This window comes from Eleutherodactylus coqui, chromosome 11, assembly GCF_035609145.1.
Source record: "Eleutherodactylus coqui strain aEleCoq1 chromosome 11, aEleCoq1.hap1, whole genome shotgun sequence".
Classification (NCBI taxonomy): Eukaryota; Metazoa; Chordata; class Amphibia; order Anura; family Eleutherodactylidae; genus Eleutherodactylus; species Eleutherodactylus coqui.
This window is the reverse complement of record NC_089847.1, coordinates 90,791,313-90,806,637: the sequence shown is the minus strand read 5'-3', so window position 1 is coordinate 90,806,637 and position 15,325 is coordinate 90,791,313. Positions and strand designations below refer to the sequence as shown.

At 43.4% G+C, this 15,325-nt stretch overlaps 1 protein-coding gene across 5 annotated transcripts in view; it reads right to left on the bottom strand.

Annotated features, from left to right (window-relative positions):
- The window catches only part of TSPAN4 (tetraspanin 4), a 529,911-nt gene that overhangs the window by 486,783 nt on the left and 27,803 nt on the right, over window positions 1-15,325 (bottom strand). Inside the window, exon 1 of one of the 5 annotated variants that reach the window (XM_066583034.1) lies at window positions 1,943-1,985. The exons of the other annotated variants lie outside the window; for them this stretch is intronic. The gene's annotated coding sequence lies outside the window, so the exon portion shown is untranslated. Of the gene's footprint in view, window positions 1-1,942; window positions 1,986-15,325 lie in introns of those variants that run through there. 5 annotated transcript variants of the gene reach the window in all.

Sequence of the window (15,325 nt, the reverse complement as noted above, 5' to 3'; positions counted from 1 at the left end):
TAATATATGGAAAAATAAAATAGATAAGCAGTAAATAAAAGCAAGTGACTCTTCCAAAGTACCTGAATCCAAAGTCACTATTGTCAAGCCATGCAATATTCTATAATACTTCAGTTTTGCAGTATATTGCATTTCTGCAGGCATTCTATTAAGCCAAAGGCATGGCTTAATAGGCAGGAATATATGACAGCCTTGTAACACTCCTGCTCCCCTGTTTGCCGAATAAAAAACAAAACAACATTACATAAATACCAAAATCACCACTATACTGCGTCGGACTACAGTGATTATATACATCACACAAACACGATACCAGGCAAAGGACAAACAATTGTTCTAAGAACGTTCTTCCGTGGAAAGATCCTTCATGCGCTACTGACCCCCCCCCCCCCCCCCCCCCCCGTCCATCAGTTGATCGGTTGGCCTGCTGTCACTGCAGTGGGCAGAAAGTGCGTCATCAATGGTCAGGGAAAACAGGGGCAGCGCACTGGCTTCCCTCCCATAGAAATCAATGGGAGCGCCATGCTGCCCCTAAACTTCCAGCTTAAGACCAAGGTCACGACATCACATCCTGTCCCGAGTAGGAAATATAAGGGCAGCACAGCGCTTCCAGAGATTCCTCTGACCACTGATGGCACACGTTCTGCCCGCTGTTGTGAGAGCGGATTAGACGGTCAGCTGATGCACAGGGGTCTCAAGAAGCAGACCCCCGCTCATGAACTACTGATCGCATTTGCAACCGTAAAAAAAGGCAAGGAATACCCTTTTAAAATGTGAAGAATGGCGCGACATGTAGTGTTATTATTCCTCACGATGCGATGGACATGGCAGAACCTGACAGACCCTCTTAAGCCGGCCAAAGAAATTATATAATGAGATTAGCGCCTCCAGAAAAGTGGATATTCAATACTATGTATACCAGTCAGTGTATACTACTGATGTGGAAGGACACTCACCTGGTGCTAGGTGGATCGCAAACAGTGGCGAGGGGCAGAGAGGGGGCGGCAGCTCAGTGCACTGCTCCTGCCCCAGCCCGCCTCCTCTCCCTGCAGAGTAGACAGCGTATATCAGCCGGGCGTGAAAACCCAGCCGATATACGCACGTCGGAATAAGCCCTAAGGATGTAATACAGACATAAAAAACATGCAGACTCATCAAAAACGCTTGCAATAAGCACATACATAATGGAAACTGTGCGTTTTCCGTAGACCAAAATTGCAGACGTGCGCGTGAATGAGCGCTTATCTTATATTAGGTCAATATATGTGTTGCAATGACGCATTAGGCTATGTTCACATCGTGCTAGAGGCTCATTTCGGAGCCTTTGGTGCAGACCCGGCATCCAATCCCAAGTGAAAAGGCACAGAATGGCGGTAACTGGACAGACCCCACGGGTTCATCCGGCACTGCTCATGTCTGGCATATGGCCCATCCAGCACTTCTGTTCCATCCTTGGAGGCAAAGGACAAAAATGCCAAACAAAAAAAAAACGGATGTAAAATGGGTCCACGTTTAGTGGCTTGTAGTTTATTTTACTATAAAGCAAATCATCTCTCCAAGCTCTAATTTTCTTCTGAGCTTCTACTTTCGTACAGCACTTGATCTGAAGAAGCAGAAGTGCAGTGTACAGCATGGTGGGTGAAAAAAGTAGCAGCCTAAACCTCGGATGAGGCAGGGGGTTGATTTCAGACTACCACCCTCTATGATGTCATATGCCCTAATAAGGTAAACTGATTGACTTCATGAGACAATCCCCATAAATGTATGCCAACTGGTAGCATACACTGCATCATTCTTGTGCCGCCAGCCGGAGGATGAGATAAATGAAACAAAATGAAATAAAAACTGCAAAACTAGGAGAAAAAAAAGTTTTAAATCACATAAAGGTGTCAAGGACAGCTTAGAAAGCAAGTTTTATCACATTCATTCATCAACCAGGTACCTTTATTCCAGTAAGCAGAATTTTTCCCACTTCAGTAGAAATTTTCTAACGTGTAGAAGAGTCAAGAGATAAAACCCAAAAGGTCACCAGGAAGTTGCCAGCCAATGATCACAGGTAATAAATGTTTGCGGGCGTCAGAGATAATAAGCAGGAAGAATGTCTGCTACTTGGTACTTCCAGTGGAGGACAATGCAAGGATTTAGGAAGGAGATATCCCAATTCTAGCGATGCCAGGAGTTGTGGAGTATTGGTGAGCGCAGCGGGGAGGGGGCGGGAGGGATTTCCATTGCATGTTAACGCATAACTCGCTTTGATCCTGTTGATTTATCTTACCGACGTTAAAGCTTAGAGTCAAAAGACAGTACAGAGTCATCATCTGTACAGAGGGAGACAGGACATCCATCAGAGCCGCTGTAATCCGCTGCTAAAGCCAACTAGCTGTGCAACTTAACACTTTCACTGCAGCCCCGAATGCCCTTTAAATATCAGCCCTTTGCAGGACAGCAGGATTCAAAAACTTATGAGTTTTCACCTAAACTAATATTTACGCAGACTGGAAGATTCTCAGCCGGGGACAGAGGAAGCATTACCATCCCAACGAAATAATCCGATATCGAAAGTTATTACTGCGAGGATCAGAAAACGATGATTACATCTGCAGCCACAGATAGGCCAACTCCATCACTGCTGAATTCAATGGAAGCCGTCCAATCCGCGGCGCGTCCACAATGAACAGGTCATGGATTCCGCGTCGTCAATGTGGCGACTGTGGGGAAACCGTACCGTGCGTGTGGGACGGCGAACTGCCGAGTCTATCCGCAGTACAGATTCTCCGGCGACCGAGCAGGTACACGCGGACGGCGTCGCTGCCATAGACGGATTCTGCTGTGTAATCCGGCTCTGCGGTGTGGAGGAGGCCTAAGTGATTGACACAACTAGCACTATATGGTGAGGTTACCAAATGTACAAAGCTTTACTTACACATGTAATTGCAAATGAGGCGTATCATTTCTTTTCTAGGGCAGGACGGGAATGGTTTCTCCTTAAAAAGAGCACCTAGAATGGTGTGTGAGCAGACTTATAAGACCATCCATTCTCCTCTGGGTAATATGCAAATAAGCAAGATGGAACAATACCTCTACAGCGCCACCTATTGGAAGGCAGCATTTCTATCTTCCTTATTTGCATATTTCCCAGAGGAGCATGGATGGCATAATAAGTCTCCTCACACACCTTCTAGGTGCTCTCCTTAAGAAGAAACCATACCCTTCATGACCCACATCTATAGGCCTCTTACTAGCCAAGCCAGAAATCTACTGCACACTGATGAGGGGCAATAACCCTGAAATAGCTGTCTGTGTAGGTTTTCTAGTTTTGGCTTACAATTCCCAGTCATTGTTACAAGACGTGCTTAAAAGGGTCTAACATTCACTTGCAGGAATTCTGCCTTTCAACAGGTGGTGCTGCAGAGGCATTATTCTATTTTCCCCATTTGTCATTTTCTGGGAGTCACATACATATAGTAACATAGTTTGTTAGGCCGAATGAAGACAATGTCCATCTAGTCCAGCCTTCTATCCTCCTGTGTTGATCCAGAGGAAGGCAAAAAAAAAACAAGAGCAGAAGCCAATTAGCCCTTTTGGGGGAAAAATTCCTTCCCGACTCCCTAATGGCAATCAGACTGTTCCCTGGATCAACCCCTAATAGTTCCTACCTGCCTGTATACCCGGATTAACAATTAACCTAAGATTATATCCTGCAATATGCTTCCTCTCCAGAAAGACATCAAGTCCCCTTTTAAACTCCTCTATGGATTTTGCCATCACCACTTCCTTAGGCAGAGAGTTCCACAGTCTAACTGCTCTTACAGTAAAGAATCCCTTTCTATGTTGGTGATGAAACCTGCTTTCCTCTAAACGTAGCGGATGCCCTCTTGTTACCGTCGCAGTCCTGGGTATAAACAGATCATGGGAGAGATCCTTGTATTGTCCCCTCATGTATTTATACATAGTTATTTGGTCGCCTCTTAACCTTCTTTATTCTAGAGTAAATAATCCCAATTTGGATAGCCTCTCTGGGTATTCCAGTCCTCTCATGTATTAGTTTAGTTGCTCTTCTTTGAACCCCCTCCAGCACTATAACATCTTTCCTGAGCAGCGGTGACCAGAACTGTACACAGTATTCCATGTGGGGTCTGACTAGTCTATATATATAAAATTGAATGTATGCGTGTGTGTCTGTATGTCTGTCTGTGTGTCTGTCTGTGTGTTTGTCCTTTATGCACTACTACACCATTCATCCGATCGCCATGAAACTTTGGGAAGTTGTTGAGTACACTCCTGGGAAGACTATAGGCATAGTAAAACTATCCTACGATAAATGGCGCGCGTGTGAGCATCGTCGACAGTTACGCCCCCCCCCCACGTAGATCGTTCGATTTCCATCATTGCCACTAATTCTCTCACTTCGCGATGTCATAGAAACGTGAAATTTGGCACGGGCATTGATTATGTCATAAATAGGCAAAGTTAATGGGTCCAAACTCGATTATTCAATTCTAAGCGCAAAAGAATTAGCGTCCAAATTTTACGTACGGAATCTAATTTTCTCACTTTCCGGTGTCATAGAAACGTGAAATTTGGCACGGGCATTGATTATGTCATAAATAGGAAAAGCTAATGGGTCCCAACTCGATTATTCAATTCTATGCACAAAAAAATTAGCGTCCAAATTTTACATACGTAATCTAATTCTCTCACTTCCTGATATATATAAATGAATGTCTGTCTGTCTGTCTGTCCTTTATGCACTACTACACCATTCATCCAATCGCCATGAAACTTTGGGAAGTTGCTGAGTACACTCCTGGGAAGATTATAGGCATAGTACATCTATCCTACGATAGGTGGCGCGCGTGCGAGCATCGTCGACAGTTATGCCCCCCCAGACAAAGATCGTTTGATTTCCATCTCAAGCACAAAAGCAAAAGGCATTACGAGTAACGGGATGCGTGTTCAACTACAAAATGATGCATCCGCCGAACGTTTCGCAAGACAATTGCTGGATATTGAGAATGCTGAGGTAAAATGAAAGCTGTGCTGTGATTTGTTGTTATATATTATACCACTGAGGTAACATGAAAGCTGCGCTGTGATTGGTTGCTATATATGATATCGCAGAGGTAACATGAAAGCTGCGCTGTGATTGGTTGCTATTTTTTATATTGCTGAGGCAGAATAAAAGTTGCGCTGTGATTGGTTGTTATTTCTCTTACTGCTCAGGTAACATGAAAGCTGCGCTGTGATTGGTTGTTATATTTTATAATGCTAAGGTAACATGAAAGCTGCGCTGTGATTGGTTGTTATATATTATACCACTGAGGTAACATGAAAGCTGCGCTGTGATTGGTTGTTATCTAGATATATAAAAACGAATGAATGTATGTCTGTCTGTCTTCGCAGCAACGCGCGACCGGTCAGCTAGTGCCTTATATAATGGAAGGATAATGTTCTCATCCTTCGCCCCTATACCTCTTTTAATACACCCCAAGACCTTATTTGCCTTTGCAGCAGCTGACTGGCATTGGTTACTCCAGTTTAGCCTACTATCCACTAGTACCCCCAGGTCCTTTTCCATATCACTTTTCCCTAGCGGTACCCTATTAAGTGAATATTGGTCACATCTGTTTTTGCTGCCCATGTGCATAACCTTACATTTATCAACATTGATTTTCATTTGCCATTTTCTACCCAAGCCCCCAGCTTATCTAGGTCCGTTTGTAGCCGCACATTGTTCTCCGTTGCATGGATTATATTGTATAATTTAGTGTCATCTGCAAATATTGATATTTTACTGTGCAGTCCCTCTATCAGGTCGTTGATAAATATATTGAACAGAATGGGGCCTAATACTGAGTCCTGTGGCACCCCACTAGTGACTGTGGCCCAATCAGAGTACGAACCATTTATTACCACCCTCTGCTTTCTATCATTGAGCCAATTCTTTACCCAATTACACACGTTTTCACCCAATCCGAGCTGTCTCATTTTATATATTAGCCTATTATGTGGCACGGTGTTAAAGGCTTTAGAGAAGTCCAGATATACGAGATCAATAGAATCTCCCTGGTCCAGCCTAGAGCTTACTTCATCGTAGAAATTGATTAGATTTGTCTGACATGAGCGACCCTTCATGAACCCATGCTGGTGAGGAGTTATTACCTTGTTCTCCTTGAGGTACTCATCGATGGCGTCTCTCAGAATCCCCTCGAAAAGTTTTCCCGTTATGGAAGTGAGACTTACTGGCCTGTAGTTACCAGGCTCACTTTTGTTTCCCTTTTTGGAAATTGGAACCACATTGGCAATGCGCCAATCCAATGGTACAACCCCGGTCTTGATAGTGTCTAGAAATATTAGATATAGCGGCCTGGCTATCTCGTCGCTTAGTTCCCTTAGTATCCTTGGGTGTATTCCATCTGGGCCTGGTGATTTGTCGATTTTAGTCTTCTTTAATCGCTTCCGCACTTCCTCTTGTATTAGGTACTAGCTTACCCGTCGCGCGTTGCTGCGAAGACAGACAGACATACATTCATTCGCTTTTATATATCTAGATAACAACCAATCACTGCGCAGCTTTCATGTTACCTTAGCAGTATAAAATATAACAACCAATCACAGCGCAGCTTTCATGTTACCTCAGCAGTAAGAGAAATAACAACCAATCACAGCACAACTTTTATTCTGCCTCAGCAATATAAAAAATAGCAACCAATCACAGTGCAGCTTTCATGTTACCTCTGCGGTATTATATATAGCAACCAATCACAGCGCAGCTTTCATGTTACCTCAGTGGTATAATATATAACAACGAATCGCAGCACAGCTTTCATTTTACCTCAGCATTCTCAATATCCAGCAATTGTCTTGCGAAACGTTCGGCGGATGCATCATTTTGTAGTTGAACACGCATCCCGTTGCTCGTAATGCCTTTTGCTTTCGTGCTTGAGATGGAAATCAAACGATCTTTGTCTGGGGGGCATAACTGTCGACAATGCTCGCACGCGCGCCACCTATCATAGGATAGATGTACTATGCCTATAGTCTTCCCAGGAGTGTACTCAGCAACTTCCCAAAGTCTCATGGCAATTGGATGAATGGTGTAGTAATGCATAAAAGGACAGACAGACAGACAGACATACATTCATTTATATATATCAGGAAGTGAGAGAATTAGATTACGTATGTAAAATTTGGACGCTAATTTTTTTGTGCATAGAATTGAATAATCGAGTTGGGACCCATTAGCTTTTCCTATTTATGACATATTCAATGCCCGTGCCAAATTTCAAGTTTCTATGTGAGAAAATTACATTCCGTACGTAAAAGTTGGACGCTAATTCTTTTGCGCATAGAATTGAATAATCGAGTTGGGACCCATTAGCTTTTCCTATTTATGACATATTCAATGCCCGTGCCAAATTTCATGTTTCTATGTGAGAAAATTACATTCCGTCCGTAAATTTTGGACGCTAATTCTTTTGCGCATAGAATTAAATAATCGAGTTGGGACCCATAAGCTTTTCCTATTTATGACATATTCAATGCCCGCACCAAATTTCAAGTTTCTATGTGAGAAAATTACATTCCGTGCGTAAAATCTGGACGCTAATTCTTTGGCGCATAGAATTGAATAATCGAGTTGGGACCCATTAGCGTTTCCTGTTTATGACATAATCAATGCTCGTGCCAAATTTCATGTTTCTACAACATCGGGAAGTGAGAGAATTAGTGGCAATGATGGAAATCGAACGATCTACGTGGGGGGGGGGGGGTCGTAACGGTCGACGACGCACGCACGCGCGCCATTTACTGTAGCATAAATGTACTATGCCTATAATCTTCCCAGGAGTGTACTCAACAACTTCCCAAAGTTTCATGGCGATCGGATGAATGGTGTAGTAGCGCATAAAGGACAAACAGACAGACAGACACACAGACAGACACACACGCATACATTCAATTTTATATAGAGAGATGACATATTTTGTGAGGGGTTCATTTTATTCCCCTGCATCTCGTGTGGCATTTCCTTTTCGTTGGTGAATACACTTGAAAAGAAACTATTTAATAGATTTGCCTTCCCTCCATCATCTTCAATGATTTCCCCTGCATTATTTGTTAAAGGGCCAGTGCGCTCCCTGCAAATCCCTTTGCTGTTAATATAGTTGAAAAATAGTTTCGGGTTGTTTTTGCTCTCTTTGGCGATTAGTCTTTCTGCTTCCTCCTTAGCAATTTTGATCCTATCTTTGCATATTTTATTTTTTCCCTGTACGATTTTAGCGCTTCTTCGCTGCCTTCTTGCTTTAGTAGCTTGAACGCTTTCTTTTTTTTCGTTTATTGCCCCTCTTACCGTCTTGTCCAGCCACATCAGTTTCCTTTTAGTTGAGATTCTTTTATTTTTAAAGGGAATGTACTGCTCACATGAGGTGATTAGGATCCTTTTAAACGTTTCCCATTTGTCCTCCGTACTGATATTTTTGAGGATGTTGTACCAATTAATGTTACCGATAGTAGTTCTAAGCTCATCAAATTTTGCTTTACTAAAGTTTTTTTTGTCTCTCCCTGATAAGGCTTCTTATTGAATGACAGCTGGAAGTAAATTATATTGTGGTCGCTGTTCCCCAAGTGCCCCTCAACCTGCACCCCCTTTATACGTTCCGGTTTGTTAGTTAGCACTAGGTCCAGAATGGCTTTCCCTCTTGTTGGTTCCTGCACAAGTTGGTTCAGGTAATTGTCGTTAATTAGTCTCAAGAACTTATCACCCCTATGAGATTTGCAGGTTTCGTTCTCCCATGTTATGTCAGGATAATTAAAGTCCCCCATGATAATTACTTTATTGCGGTTTGACACTTCTTCTATTTGCCTTAATAATAAGTTTTCCGTTTCTTCTGTTGCTTTTGGTGGTCTATAGAAAACCCCTACCAGGATTTTGTTATTTTTTTCTCCCTTTATTTCTACCCACGGAGATTCCACTGTTCATCTCCTACTCCTATATCCTCCCGTAGTCTCGGCTTTAAGTTCGATTTGATGTACAGACATACCCCACCTCCTTTCTGGTTCCTTCGGTCTCTTCTGAAGAGATTGTACCCCTGCAAAGTCGCCGCCCAATCACACTTATCATCAAGCCATGTTTCCGTTATTCCGACTATATCATAATTTTCATCGGCCATTCTCGCTTCAAGCTCACCCACTTTACCGATCAGACTTCTTGCATTCGTAGTCATACAATTTATATAGTTTTTTAAATTTGTTTTGTTGCTATTCGTACTAATGGCTGACCTCACAGTTCTAACTGTACTAACCCCTCCCCCCCCCCCCCCCCGCTCGAACCCCATTCCCATTTCTTTGACCCTGATTTCTTTGACCCTGGTCGCTAGCTACACTGACTACCCCACTTTTTGCCCTACCCCCCGGTCCCTAGTTTAAACACTCCTCCAGCCTTCTAGCCATCTTTTCCCCCAGCACAGCTGCACCCTCCCCATTAAAGGTCTAATATTTTATAAAATCATATCAAGAGTGTCAAAGGATTGTCTCATCAGAGATGATGCTTTTTAGTTTGAAGTTGTAGTGGCGATCAACTGACCTGCATCTTATTTTGCTGAGGAAAGCCACAGTCAGCAGGCAGTCTTCTGACAGAGCATTATAGAATGTTACATAAAGCTGCTCTGTCTTCTGGTTCATAGAGATGAGCCCTTTTCTATGCTGTCTTCCGCCTCTCCGCCTCCTCTTATTGCAAATAGTGCAGAGGGGCGGAGAGGGGGTGGAGAGAAGGCAGAGAGGGGGCGGGAGCTCAGTGCACTGCTCCTGGCTCTTCCAGCCCCCTCCCCTGCAGAGAGGGATGCCGTATATCGGCCGGCGTGAAAACCCAGCCGATATACGGTCGTCTGAATAAGCCCTCAGCGTAAAAATTGTGAAGACTTTGAACATACCACCATTTACAGTAATATCAGAAGATTCAGCGAATGTCGTGAAATTCATGGGTACATTGACAAGACCGACGGTCCATATTGGAGGCTTGAGATCTATGGGACCTCAGGCGTCACTGCATTAAAAACAGGCATAATTCTGTAATACAAATCACTGCATGGGCTCAGGAATACCTACAGAAATAATTGTTTTTGAAGGCAGCTCGTCATCAAATCCAAAAATGTAAGTTACAGCTGTATTATGCAAAGAAGAAGCCATATATCAACACAATCTAGAAACACTGTTGTATTATCTGGGCTAAAGCTCATTTAAAATGGACTGAGGCAAAATGGAAAACTGTTCTGTGGTCAGATGAATCAAAATTTTAAATTCGTCTCTTTGGAAACCACGGACACCATGCCCTACAGACTCAAGAGCAGATGGACCATCAAGCTTGTTATCAGCGCTCAGTTCAAAAGCCTGCATCTCTAATGGAAAGGCGTTACATTAGCTCTATGGCATGGGCAGCTTACACATCTTGAAAGGCACTATCAATGCTGAGCAGTACATAAAGGTTGTAGAACAACATATGCTCCCATCCAGACAGCGTCTCTTTCAGGGAAGGCCTTGCATATTTCAGCAAGACAATGATAAACCATGACAACAGCATGGCTTTGCAGAAGAAGAGACTGGGTGCTGAACTGGCCGCCTGCAGTTCAGATCTTCCACCAATAGGAAACATTTAGCCTATTATGAAAAACAAAATCCAGCAAAGAAATGTATTCACATCTTATACAGCATTCCAACTTTTTTGGAATTGGGGTTGTATGTGAAGTTGTATTATGTACTGACTGTGCAACTTTGCGTCCAGGGTTGCTGAGACTGGCTGGCTGCAGTACCTGGCAGCACCACCATACCTAGTCACAGTAGCTGATGTTTGTATTGTGATACTAGAGTGCTGTGCCTCAACACGGATACAGCGGACATAGGGAAGCTGATAAAAGGGTGTATTTTGGCACTAAGGGTCTGAGTGTGGATAGTCCACTTGTAGTGTGAAGACTACTTGTGGTTAGCTTCTGTAAATTTTGTCCATTGGAGGTTTGTTGCTGAGCCTTAAGACAGAATGGACTTCTTCATCTTGGGAGCATCAGTGGGCTAGAGGTCAGAGGGGCTTGTTTATCTCAAGGGGGTAGGTTGGCTGGACAGCAGAGTGAATGATGGGGCTGTAGAGATGCAGTATATTGGCTATGCTCTTGGGAGACCCATATGCAGAGAGTTGCCAATGTGATATTCACCAAGAATTACTGAAGAACGTAACTGGAAGCAGACGATGTGCCAACCTGGCGAGCTGTTGCCACTTTAGTGTTGTGCGGCTGAGATAGTTTAAGCCGCAGAAAAGGAAAGCTTGCAATGCTCTGAAATGGCATAGGCTGAGCATATTGTTAGCCTGAGGAGAGGTCCGTTCTGGGGAGTCTCCTAGAGTTGTAAGAGACGTCAGCCCAGAAAGGACCAAGACAGGTTAGGTGGTGCTATGCTCGATCCTGGGAAAGGCTACAACTGGGTCTTGGAGGGGCTGTGTGGGATGACAGACTAGTAGGAAGTGATCAGTGTATAGCAGCAGGTAGGCTATCCTGAGGCTCGTAGTGTGGTCTGGCTGGTTCAGTTCAGTGCTCTGGTGGACTAGACAGGAGTGTTAGGAGAAGTTAGTTATGGAAGAGCTCTTTGGAATAGGACCAGAAGTAGCAGTGACCCACTTCCTATTTGTGTAGAAAATGTTTGCGCTGTAAAGTTAAACAACACTGACCTGAGGTCCTTGTGAGGCTAATAATGACTTGAACAGTCTCTAATATACAAGAACCACAACATTGCCAAGTCATCTTCTAGAACAGTGTTTCCCAACTCCAGTCTTCATGGAGCCCCAACAGATCATGTTTTCTGGATTTCCTCAGTATTGCACAGGTGATGTAATTATTGTCCGTGCCTCACACATTGCCACAGGTGTTCTTACTATAGGATATCCTAAAAACATGACCTGTTGGGGCTCCATGAGAATTGGAGTTGGGAAACACTGTTCTAGAAAGTTCAAGTATTCGGTGTCAATGTGGATGAATAGCAACTGCCACACATATAATGCCTCCTAGAATAGATTGCAACTAGTAAACTTATTTGCCTTGTATGAGATCTGTATCCATCAAGCATGCAGTATTAGAGCCTCTGATTTATGAAAAATAAATAAATAAGCGTTCTGTTCTAGCCAATATAGTCTGCGACTGTGTCTTAACACTTAACCACCCTCTTGCATGTTTTCAAGAGGCAACCTCTTTAAATAGGTTGTACAGGAATTGAGGAAATATGGCCATCATCTATGTAACCTGACAAACCCATCCCATAACTGTAACAAAGGGACATCTTCTACATCTAAAGGAAAGAAGGTTTCTACACCGACATAGAGGGGGGTTCTTTACTGTAAGAGCAGTGAGACTATGGAACTCTCTGTCGGAGGACGTTGTGATGGTGAACTCGCTAAAAGTTTAGGTAGCCCCTAGATTCCTTTCTTGAGCGATACAAGATTACATGTTATAGTTACCGATTACTTCAGAAGAGTCGGTGAGCCGGGATTATTCTGATTGCCGAAGTCGGCAAGGAATTTTTTTTCCTTAAATGGGGAAAATTGGCTTCTACCTCATTGGTTTTTTTTTTTGCCTTGCTTTGGATCAACATTGGGGGGAGTTAATAGGCTGAACTTGATGGGCATATGTCTTTTTTCACCCTTACATACTAGAATGTAACTAGGATTGGCTGAATGCATTACTAGGCTGGAGAGGGAAGGCGGTGGGGTCGTAGTTAGACTCTAACATCACGCTGTTTCTGTCAGCCCCCCCACTTACCCACCCATGGGCTGCACCCCCTTTCCACTCCCCAGTCTAGAAATGCATTCAACCCATTCTAGTTATTTTCTATGACTGGTTTTTCAGGCTGAACGAAGAGCGGCCATGTTTTCTCAAGTCCCGTAAACCTCTTTAAACGCTTTTAAAGCAAAGTGCAAAAAAGTATCAATTTCACACTTTTTGTTAATACAAACTGTTGTTTGACAGTTTTAAGTCTACTTACTAAATACCGTCTTTGTCTTCATTAATCCTATTGACGTCAATAGTGCATGATAATATGGAGCATATTTACCTCCCAAGTTGTGTTTGAATAGCTCTATACATCACTAATAGCTCCATCTAATCATAGCGCAACCCAGTCAAGGACATGGAGCAGCCGTTATACACAACGAGAAGATATTACAGAAAAGCTATAGATAATACAATGAGAAGTTCAGCCATATAAATCCAAGTTCATGAACTTCTATGTGTTTAGCATTGCATTCAATAAAACACACGGCACACGAAAACGCATCTTCAATATAAACACCTTTTGTATGATGGATTTCGAACCACTTACACAAAGTAACAAACACAATTTATACAAGGCTGGAGGGACTCACACTGTCATTTCCTTGCGTGCAAATAGACCGCGCAGCCAAATTAACACCATTAAAGCTGGCCTTGCTTTGTGTTATCTGTAGTCATGCAATGTGATCCATGTCAAGAGCGAATGACGTAACAGCGCGCCAGCTGTGGATACGGGCATAAAAATAAGAGATTATCTCAAGGAGATCTTAAATGAGACATTAGTATGTTGAAGTCAATTTTAATGTACAATCAGCTGTCACGATCTTGAGAAATAGAATACGAAATCTAATTATCCATGAATGCGGCCTGCGGATGCAAGCACTCCTCTCACATCTTATTAGATACAACTTACCCAGTACCATTTACCACCTACCGAGCTTAGGATAGCGGTCTTATGTTTTCACGAATGCCACACTGACCTCCATTAGACCATCTTCACATTATGCTAAGGGAACATGTTTGGTGTATATGCATGGAAACTCTCAATACACAGGCACCCCTAATCCCCCAATATATCTACGGGAGGTCAAAAGAGTGTCCATTCCCCCCCCCCCCTCCCTTTTTTTTTTTTTTTTTTTTAATCTACAGGAGAAAGCGGCATGCGCAAAAAAACCAAAAACCTACCGAGTGGTAGAAATTGTTCTTTTTAACCCCTTCAAAAAGACAGACTTGTGATCTTATAATCGCCCAGATAAGACACTGTAGTACTGTACTGCAGTGTATTATTACTATTCATTTACAGTGAAAGCTACAGCATATCAGGAGGCCACTGTTAGGCCTAAGGTCGCCATGGCAACCCGATGGCCCTCAACAATTTCATGGTGGAGGGCCAGTGAGGTTGCAGAGGGAGCTCCCTCCCTTGGTTAACTCTGTACATACCACGGTCAACATGGATTAAAATTTCGATTTTGTTGCTGATCCTAGCCGTTGCAGTGGAGTACCGGCTGTCAGTCATGACCAGCTCCGGCTAGCGGAAGGCATGAGCTCAGATTCTGAACTCGCACCATTCATATGTCATAAATGTACGTCACTTCTGCTGTTGCCCCAGTCTTTTATGCGACCGAAATTCAGATGACCACTGCTTTCTAGTTAGAGGCCATAGCATGATCGTTCAGACCTCCTGGTATCATGGAGCCCAGGATGTGAGCAGTGATGCCAGGTAGTTACGCTGTGGTCTCTGGCTGGCAGGCAGCGGTCACCTGACCTCCGCTGTCAGAGACCAGGACAACGGTAGGGTTGTAACTCTGGATTGCTGAGGATGGGTAAGTACTGCGGTGTATGTTATTTTCTCACAATTGCACCTGCCATTAAATTTTTAAAAAGTAAGCAGACAAGCCCCCCTGTGCCAACGGCTGGCATATTATCACTCTGTGGCTATGCAGTGGCATACTTAAGTATATATCAGGCTATAGCCTAGCAGGCTGTGAGCAGAACAAGCGCTTCCATGTTCGTTGCCCAGTTAATCTGCATGGCGTCTATGGAACTGGTGAGATACTGTCTAAGGCAGAATAAGGTCAGAGTTGTGGCAGCAGCACTTCATTTGAGTGGTTCAGGTCAGTCAAAAATGGCAGCGTATCTCTGCAATGGTCTGTATGAAGAAGATGCATTGCTCTGTGAAAACCAGTGACAGATGGTCATTCTCAAGCCCGGTACAGAATGGTTCTAAATAAAGGGCGCTACGGCAAGAGGATATTAAAATGTCTCGTTATCAGATCAAACCGCACAGCGACTTTACACAGATTATATATTAACACAAAGACGAATGGTTTCTTGTGAGACACACACTCAAGAGGGAGAAGTTAAAACATACAGGGTGGGCCACGGAAAATTAGCCACACTCTTATGAAAGTTGTCTAAAAGTAAATCTTGGTTACCCACAGCAGCTAATCACAGAACAGCTCTCATTTTACCTCCGCAGTAAGAAATGAAAAATGCGCTGTAATTGGTTGCTATGGGCAACA